The sequence below is a fragment of the Musa acuminata genome, chromosome BXJ3-11, assembly GCF_036884655.1.
Source record: "Musa acuminata AAA Group cultivar baxijiao chromosome BXJ3-11, Cavendish_Baxijiao_AAA, whole genome shotgun sequence".
NCBI classification, from domain to species: domain Eukaryota; kingdom Viridiplantae; phylum Streptophyta; class Magnoliopsida; order Zingiberales; family Musaceae; genus Musa; species Musa acuminata.
This window is the reverse complement of record NC_088359.1, coordinates 14,644,127-14,656,467: the sequence shown is the minus strand read 5'-3', so window position 1 is coordinate 14,656,467 and position 12,341 is coordinate 14,644,127.

The following is a 12,341-nucleotide window of genomic DNA, read 5'->3' as shown; positions in this document are numbered from 1 at the left end:
AGTTGTGGAACAACAAAAAAACCCAACGTTTCATATTTTAAAGTTTTTAGATGTAAATGCTTTATCTTGAATGAATTAGATATCTTAGGAAAGTTTGATGCAAAATCCGATGAAAGAATTTTTCTTAGTTATTTTTCTATTTCTAAGGCTTTTTGTATCTTGAACAAAAGAACCTTGATTATAGAAGAGTCTATTCATGGGTTTTTAATGAAGTTTTCGTAACTAAGAAAAATGATTTTGATGATGATCTTAACTTTGATGCTTTAAATTTAAATAAAACCCTTTCTCCATCTAGCAACTTGGATGCATCTTCTTCTGAAACATCCTTACCCAAGGAATGGAAGTATATAGATGCTCATCCTAAGGAGCTAATCATAGGAGACACATCAAAAGTGGGTTCAAACTCATTCTTCTCTTAAAAAATTTTATGCCAACGTCGCTTTTCTCTCCCAAATTTAACCTAAATGTATTGACGAGACCTTGAAAGATGATTCATGGGTTATCACAATGCAAGAAAAGTTAAATCAATTTGAGAGAAATGAGGTGTGGAAGCTTGTTCCTGTTGAATCTCGTATTTTGATGATGAAACTCCTTGATATATGTTTATGATTTAATCTGCATTTTGAGTGACGTAGGGTGCTTCGATTAGGATGAGACAATTAAAGCAGGAACATCATGTTGTGCCAGAGGAACATGTCAGAAGATTGGACGCCGGGCCGGTGGATCGGTTGACGTATCGACAGAAGGCTTCGGGTCGTGGACTCGGGCATCGGGCCAAGAAGAGCAGGTATTGTACCAAGGATATCAGAGTTGCGGAGTCAACTGGCCGATTGGGCAATAGGCTACAGGAAAGGACGATGCGCCGAAGAATCGGACGAAGCGTCGAGGGACCAATGACATGCCGGACAACTTGGTTAATTGCTTAGGATTAATTGTCTCGATCGAAGTTTTTGTTTTGAGTGTGCAGGATTAACTACGATGGAAGAAAGACATGCAGCTGGAGTTGCGTCGGAGTCATGACAATGATCACGTTGGGAGTTCGAGAGCTCGACGGAAGTTCGGACAGTCGTCGGAGGTTCTGCAGGAACAAATCCGAGAAGTCCAGAAGCTTGCCAAAGGAGCTCGTCGGAACTTACCAAGTGGATCGTCGCAGTCCAGGAGTTTGCCGGAAGTCCGCAGGAGCATCACCGAGGGTTCATCGGATGATCAACGGAAGTTCGCCGGAAACTCGCCGGAAGAAGCGAGTGACGCACCGAAGCAAGCTGCAGAATATGTCTTAGGAAATAATCGTAGTTAGCACTTTGATTAAGTTAGAAATGAGAGGTGATCCCATTAGCTTAATCCTGGGGCAATTGGGCCCCTGAAGAACTCAAATTGGGTCGAATGGTTCAACCCATTCGGACCCAGGTTGCTGTGGGAGGTGCAACCGCCCAGGCAGGGAGGTAGCACCGCCCAGGCTATGTCTCCCAGCGAGACTGGGCGGTGCAACCGCCCCAGCCAAGAGGTGCAACTGCCCAGGGCTCAGTCTCCGAGCGAGACTGGGCGGTGCAACCTCCTCTGTCAGGAGGTAGCACCGCCAGAGCTCAAGTTTCGAGCTTTGCCAGGCGGTGCAACCTCTCCAGTCAGGCGGTGCAACCGCCTGAGCTCGATCTTCGAGCTCTGGCAGAGAGGTGCAACCGCTCCTGACAGAGGTAGCACCGCCCAGAGGCTCAGTCTTCGAGCTCTGCCAGGCGGTGCAACCTCTCCAGTCAGGAGGTGCAACCGCCTGGTCCCGGAATTCCGGGATTTGATCGTTTTGAGCTCCAAATTTGAATTGGGTAGGGGCCTATAAATACCCCACCCATTCAGCACTGAAAAGATACAGACCTACACCAAATTCTTGATCTTTTCTGTGATTCTAAGAGCTCAAATTTGTGTAAAGTCCTAAAGTTCTCCTCTTTCTGTTCTTCAACTCTTGAGTTGCAAAGAGAGGAGAGAAAGGTCCTGTAAGGGTTGTCTCCTGAGCCCATCAAAAGGAGTGAATCTGTAAAAGGGCAGTTGGCCTTCGCCTATTGAAGGAAGGCCTCTAGTTGACGTCGGTGACCTCGTCGGTGGAGCAAGCCAAAAGTGGAGTAGGTCAAGACTGACCGAACCACTCTAAATCTCTGGTTTGCGTTTATTTTGAGCACTTTATCATTACTGCAAACCTCCTACATAGCTACTGCTCTCTGCGCCTTTACGAACAAGTTTCTAAGTGCTGATCTTTCCGAATCTGCATTCAGACGTAAATCGGTGTTTTCATACATTACAGTTTACGTTTACGTTTTGATTCTGCAAAACTGTCTTCTGCGCTTTTACGAACGAAGTTTCTAAGTTCAGATTCCTTTAAAACTGCGTTGAGACGTAAACTGCGCAAACTATGTTTAGACGTAAAACTGTGTTTTAGACGTAAACTACTTTTAAACGTAAAACTACGTTTAGACGTAAAACTGCGTTTAGACGCAAACTGCGTTTAGACGTAAAACTACGTTTAGACATAAAACTGTGTTTAGACGCAAACTGCGTTTAGACGTAAAACTACATTTAGACGTAAAACTGTGTTTAGACGTAAAACTGCATTTAGACGCAAACTGCACTACGCTTAGACGCAATCTGATCTTAGACGCAAACTGCGCTTAAACGTAAACTGCGCTAAACTGCGCTTAGACGCAATCTGCATTTAGACGCAAACTGCATTTAGACGCAAATTGCGTAAACTACGCTTAGACGCAAACTGTGTTTAGACATAAACTGTACTTAATCATAAGTAATCTTAGAATCGGCTTTTGCATCAAAATAGTTTTTATCAAACGAACGCAGCTTTCGATTTTAATCGCTGAAAGATTTCCGCTGCACTAATTCACCCCCCCCCCCTCTTAGTGCTCTCGATCCTAACAATTGGTATCAGAGCGGGGTATTTCTCATTTCGGATTTACACCTGAGAGATATGGCTCTTCAAGAGGGCTTTTCGGTCTTTCGTCCACCGTTCTTTAACGGATTGGACTACACTTATTGGAAAACTCGAATGAGAGTTTTCTTGATTTCTCTAAATCTGGATTTATGGAATATCGTTGAAAACGGTTTTCAACTTCCCTCTAAACCAATGAACGAATGGTCGGATTTAGAGAAGAAGTATTTTTCTTTAAACGCAAAAGCTATGAATGCCTTATTTTGCGCTTTGGACAAAAATGAGTTCAATCGGGTTTCTTTGTGCGAAACGGCTTTCGCTATTTGGCGCACTCTTGAAATCACGCACGAGGGAACTAGTAGAGTCAAAGACTCGAAAGTTAATATTTTACTGCATGATTTCGAGCTTTTTCATATGAAACCAAGCGAAACCGTTGTTGACATGTACACCCGTTTTACGGATGTCGTCAATGGTTTAAAATCACTTGGTAAAAGCTTTTCGGACTTTGAACTCGTTAACAAAGTTTTGCGCTCACTTTCTAAAACTTGGGATTCAAAAGTTACTGCTATTCAAGAATCGAAAAACTTGAACCAATTTCCACTTGAAGAACTAATTGGTTCATTAATCACATATGAAGTGACGTGCAATGCACGTGAAGAACTTGAGAACCACCTTCCAAAGAACAGGAAGGATTTGGGACATAGAACATTTGAAGACCACTCGAGCATAAGCTCAAGTGATGGTGAACTTAAACTACAAATGAAACAAAAATTAAAAAGTAAAAAGAACGGAACTACTTGCTTTGAACGCAAGAAAAAGGACAAAAATTGGGATGAATCAAGCTCCTCCGAAGACGAGGAGAAAATCAACAAAGGCGAGGTGGCAAATTACGCCTTTACGCCTTTCGACGCTGAGGTAATCAAAATGCCTTTAAATTACTTTGAAATTACATGATGCTTTTCATAAAGCATTTTTCTTTTTTTAATTTTCTTGAAAGTTACATGTTTAATAATTTTATAATGAAAATACAAACAATTAGGAATCATGCTTGTAATTTTATTAAACATGTTTGTATTTTCATTATAAAATTAAATACAAATAATTTTACATGTTTGTATTTTCATTATAAAATTATTAAACATGTAACTTTCATTCTAGTAATTTTGAAAATAATCATGAAAATTGCATGTTTATGATAAATAAAATGATTTTGATTAAAAATACCTTATGAAATCATGCTATATGTGGTTGAGAAGTAATAATGTGTATCATGTTGATTTCCATTGTTATTTCTCGATTTTGAGTATATGAAATTATGTTCAATTTGAAGTTATGATTTTTGAAATTATGTATGATGATTCTTGATTATCGATTTTCATGATAATAACAGTGGCTTTAAAAAATTGATGCATGTTTTCATAAATGAAAAGGCATGCTAACATGAAATCGACCACTTAAAATGAAACACTTAAAAAAGGGAAAAATATATTATCAATGAAATCATGAATCTATTTATGTTATAAATTTTGTGAGCCATAAAAATGATTTTGATGATTTAAATTTGAAATGAGTTTTATCAAAATCATGATCTTGATTTATCAAATTGAATGAATTGAAAATGAATAATGATTTTTCTCTTGAATGATTGTGACTTGTATTCCTTGTATGCATGATATGATTTTTATGCAATTCTTTGTATTCATGAAATATTTATCTCATCACCCAATTATTTCTTTTCAATATTCCTCAAGTGATGATATGAATGCATGAGATATTCATGAATTTATTTTGATGTATGCAAATGAGAAGTTTCGATCATGCATGGTAGGATGCAATGTGACAAATTAATACCATGATGATTTGAAATATTTATAATTTGGAATCATGCATATAATAATGAGTTTGTATGTTTTGAAAATGTGCATGTTTTAATTTGAAAATATAATGATGCACAAATGAGATTAATACTAACCTTTGTTATGATTTAAAAATTGATGTAAAGGGTTTTTCCCTTCTTTTTGACAATGACAAAAGGGGAGATAGCTAGCTTGCACAATTCAAGAAGAAAGCAAAAATTGCACTTCTCAAAAGAGAAGAAATTGCTATCTTGAACATCACCAAGACGTGCTTGTTAGGATCGAGAGCACTAAGAGGGGGGGGGGGGGTGAATTAGTGCAGCAGAAATCTTTCAGCGATTAAAAACGAAAGCTGCGTTCGTTCGATAAAAACTATTTTAATGCAAAAGCCAATTCTAAGATTACTTATGATTAAGTGCAGTTTATGTCTAAACACAGTTTGCGTCTAAGCGCAATTTATGCAGTTTGCAGTTTGCGTCTAAATGCAGATTGCGTCTAAGCGCAGTTTGCATCTAAGCGCAGTTTGCGTCTAAGCTCAGATTGCGTTTAAGCGCAGTTTGCGTCTAAGCGCAGTTTACGTCTAAACTCAGATTGCGTCTAAGCGCAGTTTGCGTCTAAGCGCAGATTGCGTTTAAGCGCAGTTTGCGTCTAAGAGCAGTTTACGTCTAAGATCAGATTACGTCTGAGCGCAGTGCAGTTTGCGTCTAAACGCAGTTTTACGTCTAAACACAGTTTTACGTCTAAACGTAGTTTTACGTCTAAACGCAGTTTACGTCTAAACGCAGTTTTACGTCTAAACGTAGTTTTACGTCTAAACGCAGTTTGCGTCTAAACGCAGTTTTACGTCTAAACGTAGTTTTACGTTTAAAAGTAGTTTACGTCTAAAACACAGTTTTACGTCTAAGCAGAATCAAGACGTAAACGTAAACTGCAAAGAAACTTATTCGCAGAAATCAGTTTGCAGTTATAAACAGAATCAAGACGTAAACGTAAACTGCAAAGAAACTCGTTCGCAGAAATCAGTTTGCAGTTATAAACAGAATCAAGACGTAAACGTAAACTGCAAAGAAACTCGTTCGCAGAAATCAGTTTGCAGTTATAAACAGAATCAAGACGTAAACGTAAACTGCAAAGAAACTCGTTCGTAAAAGCGCAGAAGACAGTTTACAGTTATAAATAGAATCAAAACGTAAGTGTAAACCGTAATGTAGAGATCGTACGAAAACACCGATTTACGTCTGAATGCAGATTTGAAAAGAACAGAACTTAGAAACTTGTTCGTAAAAGCGCAGAGAGCAGTAGCTATGTAGGAGGTTTGCAGTAATGATAAAGTGCTCAAAATGAAAGCAAACCAGAGATTTAGAGTGGTTCGGTCAGTCTTGACCTACTCCACTTTTGGCTTCCTCCACCGACGAGGTCACCGACGTCAACTAGAAGCCTTCCTTCAATAGGCGAAGGCCAACTACCCTCTTACAGATTCACTCCTTTTGACGGGCTTAGGAGACAACCCTTACAGAAGTTTTCTCTCCTCTCTTTACAACTCAAACTTGAAGAATAGAAAGAGGAGAACTAGCAGTTTTGAGCTCTAAGAAACACAGAAAGATAGCAAGATTTCGAGTGTGTGTTCTGTGCTTTCAGTGCTGAATGGGTGGGGTATTTATAGGCCCCAACCCAGTTCAAATTTGGAGCTCAAAATGATCAAATCCCGGAATTCCGGGATTAGGCGGTTGCACCTCCTGACTGGAGAGGTTGCACCGCTTGGCAGAGCTCGAAGACTGAGCCCAGGCGGTGCCACCTCTTGACTGAGGCGGTTGCACCTCTCTGCAAGAGCTCGAAGACCGAGCTCAGGCGGTGCCACCTCTCTATCAGGGAGGTTGCACCGCCCAGTCTTGCTCGAAGACTGAGCTCAGGCGGTGCCACCTCCTGGCTGGGGAGGTTGCATCGCCTAGTCTCGCTGGGAGGCTTAGCCTAGGCGGTGCCACCTCCTGGCTGGGGCGGTGCCACCTCTTTCACTATTTCAGCTCACTTGGTTTGGCTCCAAACTTGGCCCAAACCTATCCGAACTTGGGCCTAATTGGCCCCTACTTGGGTTATAGGATTAACACCTAATCCTAACCCTAATTAATGTGCTAACTATGATTTTAAAGACATTTTCTAAGCTATTACAAAGTCCACAAGTCAAGACTTCTTCTGGCGAGCTTCCGGCAAACTTCCGGCGGTCTTCCGATGAACTCTCGGAAACCATTCTGCAGACTCCCGGCAAGCTCCTAGACTTCACGATTTGTTCTTAGCGAGTTCCAACGAGCTTCTTCGGCAAGCTCCGATCTTTCTCGGCGAGCTCCGCAAACTCCCAACGAACCTTCGGACTTCCGTCGAACTCTCGAACTCGCAACAAATCCTTCGCGCTTGACTCCGACACTTTGTTTCGCTTTATGTCTTCATCGTTATCATAGTTAATCCTGCACAATTAAAACAAAACTTCGATCGAGACAATTAATCCTAAGCAATTAACCAAGTTGTCCGGCATGTCATTGGTCCCTCGACGCTTCGTCTGATTCTTCGGCGCATCGTCCTCTCCTGCGGCCTATTGCCCAATCGGCCAGTTGACTCCGCAACTCCGATATCCTTGGCACAATAACCGCTCTTCTTGGCCCGATGCCCGAGTCCACTGCCCGAAGCCTTCTGTCGATACGTCGACCGATCTACCGGCCCGACGTCCAATCTTCTGACATGTTCCTCCGGCACAACATGATTTTCCTGCTTTAATTGTCTCATCCTGATCAAAGCATCCTGCGTCACTCAAAACGCATATTAAATCATAAACATATATTAAGTAGTTTCATCATCAAAATACGAGATTCAACAATCTCCCCCTTTTTTATGATGACAACCACTTGATGACAGAGTTAAACTTAACTCCCGGAGTTTAAACAAACTCCCCCTATCAATATGCCTTATTGATAGAAACTATTAGATTCAAAAATCTAAGCAACATGTCATCATAAACGGAGTTAACCTTAACTCCCAGAGTTTAAACAAACTCCCCCTATCAATATGCCATATTGATAGAACCTTGAATTCAAACTGAATTCAAGTCATTGCAATATTCATCATGAATACTTGCAACACATCATTATGAACTTATGCATAAACTTATGCATAACATGTCATGTCATCAACATACTTCTCCCCCTTTGTCATCAACAAAAAGGAGAAGTACCACAATCAAGTGTTTATGATATTGGTTCAACTCATTGCATGAAAAACATAATATCAAGTTTTATCATCATGCAGTTTTGAAACAAATGTTACATCATGCTTAGAACATTCAAGCTATCAAGTTTTAGATATGCAAGTTTTACAGCATACAAGATATCACTTTTATAACATGCAAGCTAGCAATGTTGCAACATTTTAGAACTTGCAAGCTAGCAATTTAGAGATGTTCAAGAAGGCAACTCTTGCTTCTTGAAATATGCAAGTTGCAAGCTAGCAAATTTTTACGATATGCAAGTTTTGCTTCTTGAGATAGTCAAGATAGCACTTTTGCAATTTTTGTTTGGCAAGCTTGTGATGTTCAAGATAACAAGCTCTTTCTTCTCTTTTGAGAAGTGTCATTTTTGCTTTCGTTGCAAAGTGCAAGCTAGCAAAATGCCAAACTGGCAAGAGATAATGTTTTACATGAGGCAAGCAAACAATTTGGCAAGTGTTATATTTGCATCTTCTCTTTAGATGTGCAAGAAAATAAACAAGTTTTTGCATTTTCTTGACATTTCAAGCTAGCAATTATCGGTGATGTTCAAGATAGCAATTTCTTCTCTTTTGTAATTTTTGCCTTTTTCTTGAATTGTGCTAGCAATCTATCTCCCCCTTTGTCATTGTTAAAAAGAAGGGAAAAAACCCTTTACATCAATTTCTAAATTATGACAAAGGTAAGTAATCATTCTTATTTGTGCATCATTATAGTTTCAATGCACAAATTCATTAACATTACATTTCATTTTTTTTTTATGCACGATACCGAAAAATCAATCATCATCATGAGCATATCAAACATGATATTCAAGCATTCATGATATATCATTTTGGCAACATAATCATAGATATTCAAACGATGGTATCTAAATGTCAGAATTCATTACATCCTATTATGCATGATCATTGACTCCTCATTTGTATTTCATGCATTATTTCATTTCATCTCATAAGCAATATCAAGAGGAGTTATTGGATGATGAGATAAATATTTTATGAATACACGGAATATCATAAGTGTTTCATGTATTCATATTATCACATGAAGCATATTATCATTTTTAAGATTCATAACATGAATAACGTTATTATTATTTCATCAAAATCAATTTCGAGATTCACACAATATCATGAAATCATTAATCTCGATAAGATGGGAAAAGCATTTTCTTTTTAAGTGATTCTTTTAACACATCATAAAAAAACTCATTCATAATTCAAGTGATTTACAAGATATCATAAATGAATTTATCACTTGTATTTCATCAAAATCGAGAACTCTAGAGATAGAAAATGATTGAAGCATTTAACATGATTGATGCATGATTCATATTTAAAGTGTATCTTATGTCGTAAATACGAATCAAGCATTTGTCAAATCTGAAATCATCCTCAAAATTACATTCAATAAATTCATGTATGACAAGCATAGATTTATTGAAAAATCAATAAGATAGAGGATTACATTTCAGGTGTTAATCAATTGTAGCATTTCATCATATGGTAAGATATCAATGCGTAAAACTGTGAAGCAAGATTTTGTTTGATATCTTGATACAGGGCATATAGCAATGATAGCAATCATATATTTCTTGGTGATGCAAGCATGGGATAATCATAGCATAGTGTTTATAGCATCAATTCATATATTTCTCCCCCCCCTTTTTTTTTTGTTTTAAGTGTTTCATCTTAAGTGATCGATTTCATGTTAGTATGCCTTTTCATTTATGTCAAATGAAAACATGCATCAACGTTTAGGATCGTGAAATGAATTTCATCATAAAACCATCAATCACAAAAATCATCAAAATATACATTCTTGCTTCTCAAGCACATAAATAAGATTTAATCTCACTAGGTGTACAATCATTAGATTTCTATCTTGCATTAACATAAGACATGCAATTTTCATTATTATTTTCAAAATTACAAGCATGATCATATTTTTGCATTTTAATTAAAAATGTAATTTTCAAGAAAATTTAAAGAAAAAGAAAAATGCATCATGAAAAAATATCATGTAATTTCGAAGTAAATTAAAGGCATTTTGATTACCTCAGCGTCGAAAGGCGTAAAGGCGTAGTTTGCCACCTCGCCTTTGTTAATGTTCTCCTCGTCTTCAGAGGAGCTTGATTCATCCCAATTTTTGTTCTTCTTCTTGCGTTCAAAGCAAGTAGTTCCGTTCTTTTTACTTTTTAATTTTTGTTTCATTTGTAGTTTAAGTTCACCATCACTTGAGCTTATGCTCGAGTGGTCTTCAAATGTTCTATGTCCCAAATCCTTCCTGTTCTTTGGAAGGTGGTTCTCAAGTTCTTCACGTGCATTGCACGTCATTTCATATGTGATCAATGAACCAATTAGTTCTTCAAGTGGAAATTGGTTCAAGTTTTTCGATTCTTGAATAGCAGCTACTTTTGAATCCCAAGTTTTAGAAAGTGAGAGCAAAACTTTATTAACGAGTTCAAAATCCGAAAAGCTTTTACCAAGTGATTTTAAACCATTGACGACATCCGTAAAACGGGTGTACATGTCAACAACGGTTTCGCTTGGTTTCATATGAAAAAGCTCGAAATCATGCAGTAAAATATTAACTTTCGAGTCTTTGACTCTACTAGTTCCTTCGTGCGTGATTTCAAGAGCGCGCCAAATATCGAAAGCCGTTTCGCACAAAGAAACCCGATTGAACTCATTTTTGTCCAAAGCGCAAAATAAGGCATTCATAGCCTTTGCGTTTAAAGAAAAATACTTCTTCTCTAAATCCGACCATTCGTTCATCGGTTTAGAGGGAAGTTGAAAACCGTTTTCAATGATATTCCATAAATCCAGATTTAGAGAAATCAAGAAAACTCTCATTCAAGTTTTCCAATAAGTGTAGTCCAATCCGTTAAAGAACGGTGGACGAAAGACCGAAAAGCCCTCTTGAAGAGCCATTTCTCTCGGGTGTAAATCCGAAATGAGAAATACCCCGCTCTGATACCAATTGTTAGGATCGAGAGCACTAAGAGGGGGGGGGGGTGAATTAGTGCAGCGGAAATCTTTCAGCGATTAAAAACGAAAGCTGCGTTCGTTCGATAAAAACTATTTTAATGCAAAAGCCAATTCTAAGATTACTTATGATTAAGTGCAGTTTATGTCTAAACACAGTTTGCATCTAAGCGCAATTTATGCAGTTTGCAGTTTGCGTCTAAATGCAGATTGCGTCTAAGCGCAGTTTGCATCTAAGCGCAGTTTGCGTCTAAGCTCAGATTGCGTTTAAGCGCAGTTTGCGTCTAAGCGCAGTTTACGTCTAAACTCAGATTGCGTCTAAGCGCAGTTTACGTCTAAGCGTAGATTGCGTTTAAGCGCAGTTTACGTCTAAGCGCAGTTTACGTCTAAGATCTGATTGCGTCAGAGCGCAGTGCAATTTGCGTCTAAACGTAGTTTTACGTCTAAATGTAGTTTTACGTCTAAACGAAGTTTACGTCTAAACGCAGTTTTACGTCTAAACGTAGTTTTACGTCTAAATGCAGTTTGCGTCTAAACGCAGTTTTACGTCTAAACGTAGTTTTACGTTTAAAAGTAGTTTACGTCTAAAACACAGTTTTATGTCTAAGCAGAATCAAGACGTAAACGTAAACTGCAAAGAAACTTGTTCGCAGAAATCAGTTTGCAGTTATAAACAGAATCAAGACGTAAACGTAAACTGCAAAGAAACTCGTTCGCAGAAATCAGTTTGCAGTTATAAACAGAATCAAGACGTAAACGTAAACTGTAAAGAAACTCGTTCGTAAAAGCGCAGAAGACAGTTTACAGTTATAAATAGAATCAAAACGTAAGTGTAAACCGTAATGTAGAGATCGTACGAAAACACCGATTTACGTCTGAATGCAGATTTGAAAAGAACAGAACTTAGAAACTTGTTCGTAAAAGCGCAGAGAGCAGTAGCTATGTAGGAGGTTTGCAGTAATGATAAAGTGCTCAAAATGAAAGCAAACCAGAGATTTAGAGTGGTTCGGTCAGTCTTGACCTACTCCACTTTTGGCTTCCTCCACCGACGAGGTCACCGACGTCAACTAGAAGCCTTCCTTCAATAGGTGAAGGCCAACTACCCTCTTACAGATTCACTCCTTTTGACGGGCTTAGGAGACAACCCTTACAGAAGTTTTCTCTCCTCTCTTTACAACTCAAACTTGAAGAATAGAAAGAGGAGAACTAGCAGTTTTGAGCTCTAAGAAACACAGAAAGATAGCAAGATTTCGAGTGTGTGTTCTGTGCTTTCAGTGCTGAATGGGTGGGGTATTTATAGGGCCCAACCCAGTTCAAAT